This window comes from Lepidochelys olivacea (assembly GCF_965140295.1).
Source record: "Lepidochelys olivacea isolate rLepOli2 genome assembly, chromosome: 1".
In the NCBI taxonomy this organism is placed as follows: domain Eukaryota; kingdom Metazoa; phylum Chordata; order Testudines; family Cheloniidae; genus Lepidochelys; species Lepidochelys olivacea.
Genome location: NC_140411.1, coordinates 9,418,561 through 9,429,867, shown reverse-complemented (window position 1 = coordinate 9,429,867; position 11,307 = coordinate 9,418,561). Strand labels below are relative to the sequence as shown.

Below are 11,307 nucleotides of genomic sequence, written 5' to 3'. Positions count from 1 at the left end.
CAGGGGGATTTAGATCAGGCCCTTATTTCCTAAAAAAAACCGCAAACACCGTTCGTTCCGAAAGTGAAAGTCTGCAGGGCCGTTTCTTAGATAAAGTCAAACTATTTCCTGTGTCATGAACACTGCAGATTAAGTTCTACAACTGCAGCCATCTCTTGCTCAGGCCAGCAGCCTGCCAGGGACTCAGACACACTTGGGAAAGTCAGGTATAGTAACATCATTAAATCCTTACTCTTCATTATCTTAATTACAGACACTTCTGCTGCATTTATCTCTAGACAACAGGTTAGACGATGATAGAAATCTGCCTGCAGTTACACCTGTCCAGTACCTGTGGAACCGAGGGGGAGGGTGGGCCAGTGGATAAGGCAGCTGACTTGGAGCGAGGAGACCAAGGCTTTCCTCCCACCTCTGCCCCTGGCCCGCTGGGTGTGACAATGGGCAAGTCACTCTACCTCGCTTTCTTCTACCAGCCTTTGTCTGCTCTAGATTGTAAGATTTTGGGGATTGGCACAGCCTCCCTATGGACAGCCCCTAGCACAACGGGGCCACAATCTGGGTTGGGAGCTCTGGGCATGTTTGTTATGCAGATTGTAATATCAGAGGGTAGAATCTGAGGGGTGCACAGTCTGAAAAGTCCAATATTTTCTGTTGAGTTGATTTTAGAGCTTTAACTTGTTATAAAATTATAAAAGCTTTTGGGATGGGGAAACTACGGAAATGTTTTAAAACCCTCTGCAGTGAAAACAAAAAAAATCTGCTTATTTTGCTCACATGTACATCATAAAAGACATTGACCACACCTGTTTCCGTAGAGTGCAAACATCCCTGATTGTTTGTTGTAAAGATCCATCCTCTACTGACACAACTACCCTGAATTTTTGCGGACTCTCCACCATAGATTTCTTTATAGACCCTCTCGACGAGCCACCTGCACCTGGATCTACCTACCCCACCAGGCCCCAACCAGCTGCATCTGGATCCCCACCCCACTGAGCCCTCTCACAACCAGAGTAAGAGCTGGCTCACTTTGGAGCAAAATCACTGAGAGCCGTCCCACATCTTTTTACCAGGACAGATTTATATCTGTTATTTTTCTCTGTCAGGGGCTCTGTAGTTTTTACGCTGATGTAGCTGGTCAGGGCCACCATTACATCCCCTCCCGCCATACACGTGGCTGACCTTAACCCCACTGAAATTAGGACTTCAAAACTCCTCTCCAGACATACCCATGCGTGCAAATGTAAACTGGGGAATGTTCCCGCTATTGTGGGGAACTTTCCTGGCTTCTGCACTACCCCTGGAATCGGTTGGCGAAAGGATAAGTCCCCACCCCAGCTCCCTTTACCCAGAGGCCTGCCTGACCTCAGGGACTCCTCTTCCACTCTCCTGTGTGGCAGAGTCCTCATAACCCCAACAAGCCTGGGCCCAGGACTCCTGGGGGAAGTAACCCCCCCATCTTGTGGTGGTCACTTAGGACAGGAGCTAGGGTGGCCCCGCTCCGGGGTGCTGTCTCCCGTACCCATTGAGCACTGCATTCAGTTCAAACTACATACAATTTATTAAACAGCAGCAGCAGCAGTAAGAGAAATAAGGGAAAATGGGAAAGGTGAAACAAGGAACCCGCCCCGTAGGCATGGGGAAACCACAAACAGCGTCTCTGGGACATAAGGGAAGTTCACAGTCTGTTCTTTACACATCCCAGGCCTCCCTCCCAGGCCCTGGGTGTGCAGGTCAGACCCCTGCTCTGGCAGTGGCCACACGCCCACAGAATCTAGGTGGCAGGACCCTTCTCCCCAGCATTGGCTCCCCTGTTGGGTTCGTGTTTCCCTGCTGAGTGCAGCTTGCAAGGGATCTGGTCGGGTGATGTATCCTTGCACTCCCCCGTCCCCCCGGCTCTCCCAGCCACTCACTGCACTCAGCTGCAGTGTTAGAGGTGACACAGCCGGCACCCGCTAGCCTGGCTCTGGGCCCGCGGCTCCTCACTACAGCTAAGCCCTGGATCCTCATCGGGGCAACTGGTCTGCGCTGCCCCAGCTCTGCACCCAGCCCAGCTCTGGCTGCAGCTCTCTCCTTAGCTCTGCCCTACTCTGTCCCTGGCAGCTCCAGCTCACACCTGGTCTCTGGGCTCGTGAGTCCCTCATTGGCCTGCCTGCCCTGTCAATCAGGCTGACCTGGAGCATTGGCCTCTCCCATTGGCCCTGGGGACTGTCAGCCTCAGGATCCTAATTTCTTCTCCGCTCTTCCCCTTTCTCCTGGTATTGGCAGAGGGTCAACCAAAAAACCCCACTGAGTTTCACTAAGGGACCATCTCAGTTCAGTGGTGAAGGCACTCGTCCAGGTTTATTGTCACCAAAGCATGGCCCTAGCTCCCACTAGTAACTTCAGGGACACTAACATACGAATGTGTGTGACAATGAACCAGCTCAGTCAGTGCCTGGGACGCTGCCCCCTCAGCTGGACAAAGGTGCCCCTCCTATGGCTTCTCCTTTTATACATTAACACAGACAAGTTACAGATTGCACTCCAGATGTGGATGGTTACCGGCCTTATCCTGGTACCTGCTAATTCGACCAAAACATCCCCATCCATTATCCTGTCATCCCATCCTTATCTTACTCAGATCAGCATGTCCCTGTACCATCTCCTCGGAATGTGTTCACGCCGTTACTTGAGAACTCTGGGTGTCCTGTACCAACATCTCCAGTCAGGACTGTGCTTACTTGGTTTTAGCCAATACCTGGTGTGTTGCTATATTGCCCAGGCCAGGCCTACTCTGGTTCACAGCCTTTGGTTCACACTGTTAGTTACGCCTAGGGCTCTAGCAAGGCCTATATCATGCTTCCATGCCGAGGCAAGATTACATTAAGGGGAAGAAAATCCTGTAACAGAAGGAACATTTATCCACATTTTAGTGATATTTTACTGAATTTCTAGGGGCAGGTGTGATGCTCCCCTCTAGTGTTATCTGGACTTGTGATCTACTAGGTCACTCCAATCCTCAGCTCTGGGAGCCAGACTTACCTTGCGCTGCTGTGAGAACCCCCACTCCTGGGCTGTTCATGCACAGCCTCTGGCATGTAAGCTGTTTGGATTGTGCAACTGAATGACACTAGCCAATATCTCCGCTCCCAGACCCAACCCTAGGAACCTCCGTCTTGCAGCGTCCAGTTATGCCAGCAGGAAGCTGCAAGCTTATATGAGTTCATCAATTTAACAAAGAAATTGACATGCACCAGGCTTGTTATCCCAAGGGGAGTCTCTGACACGCTTCAAACCGAACGCACTGCTTCAGGTAGAAGAAACAAACAAATTTATTAACTACAAAGATAGATTTTAAGTGATTATAAGTCAAAGCACAACAGTTTGGATTTGTTCAAATGAAATAAAAGCAAAACGCATTCTAAGCCGCTCTTAATACTTTCAGTGCCCTTACAAACTTAGATGCTTCTCACCACAGGCTGGCTGGTTGCCCTTCAAGCAGGCTCTCCCCTTTGATTAGCACTTCAGTCGCTTGGTGGTGGTGTCTGTAGATGGAGGTGGAAGAGAGAGGAAGAGCATGGTAAACGTCTCTCCCTTTTATCATGTTCTTTTTTCCCTCTTGGCTTTGCACACTCCCCCTTCAGACTCAGATGAGCATTACCTCATTGCAATCCCAAACTGACCAAAGGAAGGGGGTGATTCACTTGAGAGTCCAACAGATCCTTTGTTGCTGCCGAGGCCAGTGTCCCTTGTTCCTGTGAGGCTGGGCTGGGTTTGTTCCATACATGCCCTGATGAAATGTGAACTGCCCCTCTGCTCTTGGAAAGTTTTTGTCTGGGCTTGTTTAAAGCCATGAGGACACATTTTCAGCCTCATAACTATATACATGAAATTATAACCTATAACAATAATGCTCAGTGCATCTTTAGCCTTATGAAGACACCCAACATGACAAACTTTGCATTAGATACCACACAATCATTTTACAAGGATGAACATGGGGGTGCTGGGTGTTTTCCCGAGGTACAGAGTGTATGAGCAGGGCCTGGTGAAATCTACAGTGTCTTCCCGTCAGCCCTAGAGAAGATGTGTGAAAAAGTAACACAGTCTGGAATTGTATTCAGTATTTTGCAGAGCCTTCAACTCTCCTACAAACCCCAGGCGAAGTTATAGCCAACGGAGTCTTTGGAGAGCAACTCCATTACTGGTTCTACAGGAAGATGGCTGAGACAGAGAGAGGAAATGTGTAAAAAAATCAGTCTGAGGTTCAGAAAAGCACACAAATGGGGTTTTACAGTGGAAAGGTGGTGTTCTCTCCTTGAGAATCAGGCATTTATTTGGACTTACATTCAAAAGGGGATCCTGCCTTAAAAAAGAAAACATGAAGCACTGAGAATGTGGCTGGATTCCCCCAAATGTGTCAAAGCTCAGATATATTTTGGTGTAACCCTTCTGCCAGGCAAAGCCAGCAGCAACCAGGGCCCGGTTCATTGTCTAGGGGTTCCTTTCTATCGATACAACAGAGAACCGGCGCAAGCCCCCACCCAGTAACCTGGGAAAATTACACACCACCCCCGGGCACCTCTGAGAGGCAAGCACGGAGTCTGAGCATACAAAAGAAACTTTTAATAAAAGGAGGGAAGTAACTTGGTGTTAATTTGGGAAAATGCCACAAACAGGGTTCATAAACATAAACCATGAGCAACAGATCCACCCCCAAGTAAGTTGGGCAGTGATCTTTCCCCCTCAAGTTCTTAAGTCCAGCAACTCAAAAATCCCTATCCCATACCCGACTCTTCTCTGCACCCCATTCAGAGTTGCTGACCTTGGTCAGTGCAGACCAAGGGTTCAGAGGTGCATCTGCAGAGTTCACCTCCCACCCTGGGTGGAGTGGGGGGTATAGAGGTACCTTATTCACTCCGCTGCTCAGGCACTCGCTCGCTGACCCTCTCTGCCAGCCACCCTGCTGGCCACTCGCTCTGATCACCGCCTCACCAGCCACTCGTTCACAAGCCAACTGCTAGTCACATTCTGCTGCCACCTGCCTCTCTGCTGTGACCTCTGCACCTCAGTATCTTAGTGATGCTCAGCTCTCTGCAGGCTCGGCAGAGACACTGCCCCATCTCAAGCGATTTCAGCTCTCAGTAATTTTTAGCTCTTAGCAGGTTGGGCAGAAACACAGTCCTACCACAACTTATTTCTGCTCTGATTGAGCATTTAAAAAAAACAAAAGAGGTTCCTAATGAAGCCTATTTAGCTCTTTCTTTGAGCTGTGGGAAGGAAAGGGTCAAAACAATCTGGGGACTCCTAGGGAGAATCCGCACACCTCCTGGCTGGGACAGCTGTCCCCACCCCTCTTACTTTCACAGGGCTCTGCGTTTGAGCCCCTGGCTTAACAAGGTTCTTTCATCTGAGGATGACCCCCTCATTTGGGACAGTTAAGCACAGTCCTGCTTCCCTGTATTACAATAATGCGACCAATATTGGTAACAGCATTTCACTACCCCTGCATTCAGTTTTAATTTTTTTAATTAAAGCTAATGTTAGTCACAGGTTAAGAAAAGAGTGTCTGTACATCTGGGTATACTGCTTAGATTATCCACAAATACAAAGTTTGTTTTTAAAGTTGTAAGATACATACAGTGCATAATCAGCAATAACCTAAATTAAGGTGAATAAATTTAAGAATACAGTTTATTAGCATCCAAGTATTTGGGTACATCACTCATGAAAAGTTATTCAGAGTGTCGGTTGTGGAAGGCAAATATAGCAATGAGTGAAGATTGTCCCTCAGTAATTGAGAACTTAGTGTAGGTTGTCCATTTAGAAAATACAATCCATGAGGAATGTATTTTAGTTACTTTCCCCACTGATTTATAACCCAACCCTAGCCAAAGTTGATAATTTTGAGCAACAGCGTTCTATCTAAGCAGAGTAGGTGTCTAAGCAGAGTAGGTGTGTTTATGTAAATACAGTTTTCTCCGGAAGTTTCTCCCCTCCCAGCTAGCTGTCAGGGAAGAAGTCAGCAGACCCTGCTTACATTGGCAGTGTCAAACTACAATGGAAGATCCATTTCAAACGAAGATGCATCACCTGGCCCATTGTTATTAAAAGAAATATGAAATGTGTTCAGATTCATTTTCTATCCACCTGGCAGGGGAGGGATGGCATTTCCAGGTGTTCAGTGGAAGTCCCATCCTTCCCTGGAAACACCCCAAGCCTGTTGCTTCCCACTCCTGGCCCTACCTCTGCTTTCCCTGAACAAGACACTGCCACTCCCTAGTCCCCATGTCACTGGTTCTCCCCCAGGGTCCAGACTCCAAATTTCAATGCCTGGATCCCTTTCCCTGGCCAGAAAATCAACCCCCAAAGACCCAAGTCCCCACCATACCCTCTAAACCAGGGATCGGCTCAGCAGGCAAAGAGGAGAGGCAAGCAGGGGAGTTTTTCAGGGCGTAGCCATGGATCTGGTGCATGGAGGTAAAGGGACTTGGTAAGTTGCATGCTGGTCTGTTTGCTGTTTGTCTCCATGTAGCTAGGGTTTGGGTCCCTGACCTGGCCAGGTGACCATGGCCTGTGTTTGTGTCTCTGAGAGGGGCCATATGATTGTGACCGGATCAGCCCTGGTGTTTGACATCTGAGTCATTGATCACCCCGTTAGCCACAGGGCAGAACTAAGCAGCAAGGCACAGAGTGTATAAGGTAGTTGCCAAGCAAACACTTGACCAGGCACTTGGGTGAGGTACTGAAATATTGAGCTATGTCATTATTTTAGCCACATTCCCTAGGATATGATCAACAGACCTGCCTGACCGCTGGTTTCTGTGTATTGTGCTGTGTAACGGCACTTACAAGTAAACACAGCAGCACTACGGATCATATTTCTAACTCCCAAAGGCTTTTAGGGAAATGTGATCACCATGAAGTGAAAGCAGGATTTCCCCACAACTACTCCCCTCCCCCTAGCTGAGAACTGTATTTCAGGATCAAACCCACCTCCGTTACGGCTGGGCTGCAGTCTGGGAGATTACCAATTCCCACCTGGGAAATCCTAGTTACTGAATGTGGAACAATGGATCACGGTGAAACAATCGGGAGGATGTTTAGGTTTGGTGTGTTCTTTCCCCCCAAATCTCCACTGATTTTCCTGATGGATTTTCCTGCAGCTGCACAGGGATGTTGGAACCATGATGAAGCCTCTGCTGATCCCCTTGACATACTTCTGTCTTCACACCTGGCTGGGAATCCCTCAGGTAAACTCTTGAGCTTTGCCAGTGAAGCACTCTGTATTTTCTTGTGTTTCTGCTCAAGACTATGCAGGCACCCACACTGCCTTAGACCCACAGACATGTAGGGCTGGAAGGGATCTTGAGAGGTCATCTAGTGCAGGGTTGTGGGCTGAGACCAGCCTGGACAAGTGTTTGTCTAATCAGGGCCCCACAACCCCTTCCGCAGTGGCTGGTAGGGGAACCCCGGCCCTCCCACAAAACTGGGTTCCAGTCCAGGGACCCTCTGAGCAGCAGCCAAGGTCTGTTCCGTCAGACTCCTTGCTGCTGCCTCCCTTGACATCTTCCTACCACAGCCCTTTTCCAGCCCGCACAGCCTCCCCCGGCTCACCCTTCTTTCAGGGCTGGGCTCGCAGGGCTCCCCCGTGGAATCCCCCAACACAATCCCAAACCAAAAGAACAAAATTAAACTAATTTCTGCCTGGCTCAGGCTTCCTCCCCACCCTGCGGGAGCCTTCCTGTTCCCCTCAGGTCTCTCCACTCTTTACTGCCAGGAGAGGGACTGCCGAGGTCTTCCCCCTCTCCCTGCAGCCCCTCAAACTCCAGTCCAAACGACCCCTAGGCTTTACCAACACTGCCTCTGGCTTCCTCCTGACCTGAGGCAACTCACCTCTGGCCGCAGGCTTCACTGCCCCCAGCCTCCCAGGCCTTCTCCTGGCTATGGGCTCTCCAGTTCTGGCTCCAAGCCTTTCTCTGCCTTTAGCCCAAGCGGGGACATCCCCAGCCACCCCAGCTGGGTTTGATCAGCAGTTGTGCCTAACACCCCTCCAGGTGCCACCCCACAGCCTAAAGGGGCTCAGGCTCCCGTTAAGCCCTGGTTAACCAGTGTGGGGTTTATACAACCCACCACAACAGTGTTGCCGTCCTCCATGTGCATTCGGGGGTTTGATCCTAGATGGAACCTTCCCACGGGCACCGCCAGCCCTGGAGCATGCAGTGCATGGCAGGCATATGGAGATGGCAACCCACTGACTCCCTCTGAGGTAAATGGGGGTAGTTTCTAGATATTCCTGTGGGAGTGGATTGGGATCTCAGTCCCTCCTAGCGCCCTCCCTTAGAATCATAGAATCATAGAATATCAGGGTTGGAAGGGACCCCAGAAGGTCATCTAGTCCAACCCCCTGCTCGAAGCAGGACCAATTCCCAGTTAAATCATCCCAGCCAGGGCTTTGTCAAGCCTGACCTTAAAAACCTCTAAGGAAGGAGATTCTACCACCTCCCTAGGTAACGCATTCCAGTGTTTCACCACCCTCCTAGTGAAAAAGTTTTTCCTAATATCCAACCTAAACCTCCCCCACTGCAACTTCTATGTCCCTTGTTCCCCTTGCTTTGTCTTTCCTATTGATGTATCCCTTCCTGCCTTTCTTCCCAACCCTACATCTGCCCACAATATATTTATTACACTAACATAGACCCCAGTAAACTAAAAACACCTCTGTCATGGGTACATGGTTCTCTGGTCTCTGAGTGCATCCCTTCGGGTGTCAGGCCTTGTGCCTTTACCCTCCTGGGCAGGAATCCTGTGATTCTCCCACTCTCAGACGGGGCCCTGGGCTGAGGTACCTGTGTGTCCATCGTGCTTACCCAGCAGCTCCGGCTGAGTTCAGGTCCCTGCGGTTCATCCCTTCGGGAGTCGGGGCGCAGTGTTGTATCTGCCGACACCAAAGAAGTGTTGTTCATTTTACTGTGGGAACAAATCGTTTAGAGAAACCGGATTTTAAAACAACCCACAGTCCACACTCACATCAGTCTTACCTAAAGGGCTACCATCCCCTGGGGCTAATGTAGGCAGGCTCTCTGCACCCCAGCTGGACCTGTCTTTGAGCCTGGCTCCCTTGAACAACTCCCTCTCCCCTCTTAACTAAGGGTTCCTTGTTAAACCTGACACAGATTTTCTGATCCCCTGCATTCCCAGACCTCTTGTATCCATCCCTGCTTCTTTTCCCCAGGAACCAGGGCAACAGACAGTATTAATCAATTACTACAGGGCAGCTACAAATGCATCACACCCACCCCGCTCCTCCCTCCCAAAAAAATCGAGGCGCCAGTGTGACATTTGCCAAGCAACACACTGAGAATTCTGCTTGTGTGTCCCATCCCTTTCTCCCACCTTTCCTCTGTCTTGGGGCAGAGGCCATCTTCCAGTGTGTTTGTACTGGGCCGAGCACAACAGGGCCCTGATCCTGGGTGGGACCTTTAGATGCTATTGTAACACAAATGCTAATGTGACCGTACATTTCCTTTATTCTCCCAGGCAAAATGTCAGGTGGAGCTGAGCATGATGGATGACGCTTTTGATGACCAATATCTAGCATGTGCTGAAGAAATGGATGGAATTGCACCTGGACTGCTAGAAAAAGAAAAGTCCATGTCCTCACTGTTTAGCAGGGTGTGGGAAAACTCAGAAAAAAAATGGGAACTTGTAAAGAAAAAGATTTCTCTGCCCACAGGCTTTAAAGATGAGCATGGAAGAGCCATTATAGCCTACACTGACAATGACTTTCACAGTGAGTTGAATGCGGCAGTCAGAGGGGCTGGGACATCTCGAGCTCATTACATGGCCAGTTTCCACTTCAAAGCCTTTCATTATTATTTGACAAGAGCTTCACAGCTCTTACGAGGGAGGTGTGATATGATGTACAAAAGGACGGTGTACCGGGGGGTTTCTGTCAGACTTCAGCACACGGGATCAGGTCACATTAGGTTTGGATACTTTGCCTCTTCGTCTTTTGATATAGGAGTAGCTAAGAAATTTGGCATGGACACATTGCTCACCATTCACACTTGCTCTGGTGTTGAGATCAGGGCCTTCTCATGCATTCAGGAGGAGGAAGAAGTATTAATCCCAGTCCATGAGATATTCAATGTGTCCCGAAGACAAGGGAGTAACCGCTTTGTCCTCCGGAGCACAAACCAGACCTGCAGCCATTTTAACTGTGCATACCTGGGTGGTGAGTACTGGGCTGAACATGAGAAATATCTGTGTAGGGCTATTTGCTGTGGAGAATTTGAAAACCCCTCTTCAGAGAGAGCTGATGAGAGGGACGCTGACTTGGGGACTTGCCACCAGGACCAGGGGAGACAGGCTGCCACGACTCTTGCTGCTAGGGAGGACCTCGGGCTGGGGAGGGTGGACACTGGGTCCCAAGTGCTCACTTAGGAAAGAGAAGGTGCCTAGATGCCTAGACACCCATGACACCAGGTGTCCTGCTTTGAGCAAGGGGTTGGACTAAATGACCTCCTGAGGTCTCTTCCAACCCTAATCTTCTATGATTCTATGACACCCTGGCAATGGGAGCACTAGGAAGACAGGTGTAGGCCCCAAAACACTGCGAGTCTTCAACACACACATGTCTCGTACAGAGTCCACAAGAGCCGTGGCAGAGCAGCTGTGGCTCCTCAGACACAGCACAGCAAATCCACAGGCTGTGGAAAAGGGAGCAGTCAGGTGGCATCGTGTGCAGATGGCACATTATTTAGGGCAGTCAGGACTAGGGATGACAGTGAGGAACTTCAGAGAGATCTAACCAAGTTGGGTGAATGGGCAACACAAGATCAGGTGAAATTCACTGACACACATTCAAGGTAATGCACTTTGTGAGGAATAATTTCCCTGGATTGTTAATGAGCTGTATCAACTCAGAAGGAAACCTGGCCCTCATTGTGGAGAGTTCAGTGCAAATCTCAATGAAAAGCTCTGTTCAATGTGCTGCTAGGTCTATAAAGGAAACATAAATGCTTGCAAGCATAAGGAATGATGGGATGGAGAATAATGTAAAAATATTATAACAGCATTATATGAACCCATGGGAATTAACTATTTATATAGACAGAATCTCCACAGTTATGTTACATAGGATAAAAAATTGTTTTTAAAAGAGCAATAAACCCTTAGGCCTGAGGTCATAAGGCAGTCACTAACTGCCAGGGTTGGGGAAGTAATTTCCTGTATGCGTAGGTAATTCCACTCCGGGGTTTCTTACAGCTTCACCTGATGCAGCTGGGCCTGACCTCAGTCAGGGACAGGACACCAGGCTAG

The 11,307-nt window shown here is 49.3% G+C and overlaps 1 pseudogene across 1 annotated transcript; it reads left to right on the top strand.

Moving 5' to 3' along the window:
• Positions 1-7,169: 7,169 nt before the first annotated feature.
• LOC311514770 (ecto-ADP-ribosyltransferase 5 pseudogene) lies at positions 7,170-11,307 on the top strand (annotated as a pseudogene). The gene is made up of 3 exons: positions 7,170-7,235; positions 9,523-10,438; positions 11,254-11,307. The product of its transcript is annotated as an ecto-ADP-ribosyltransferase 5 pseudogene (transcript).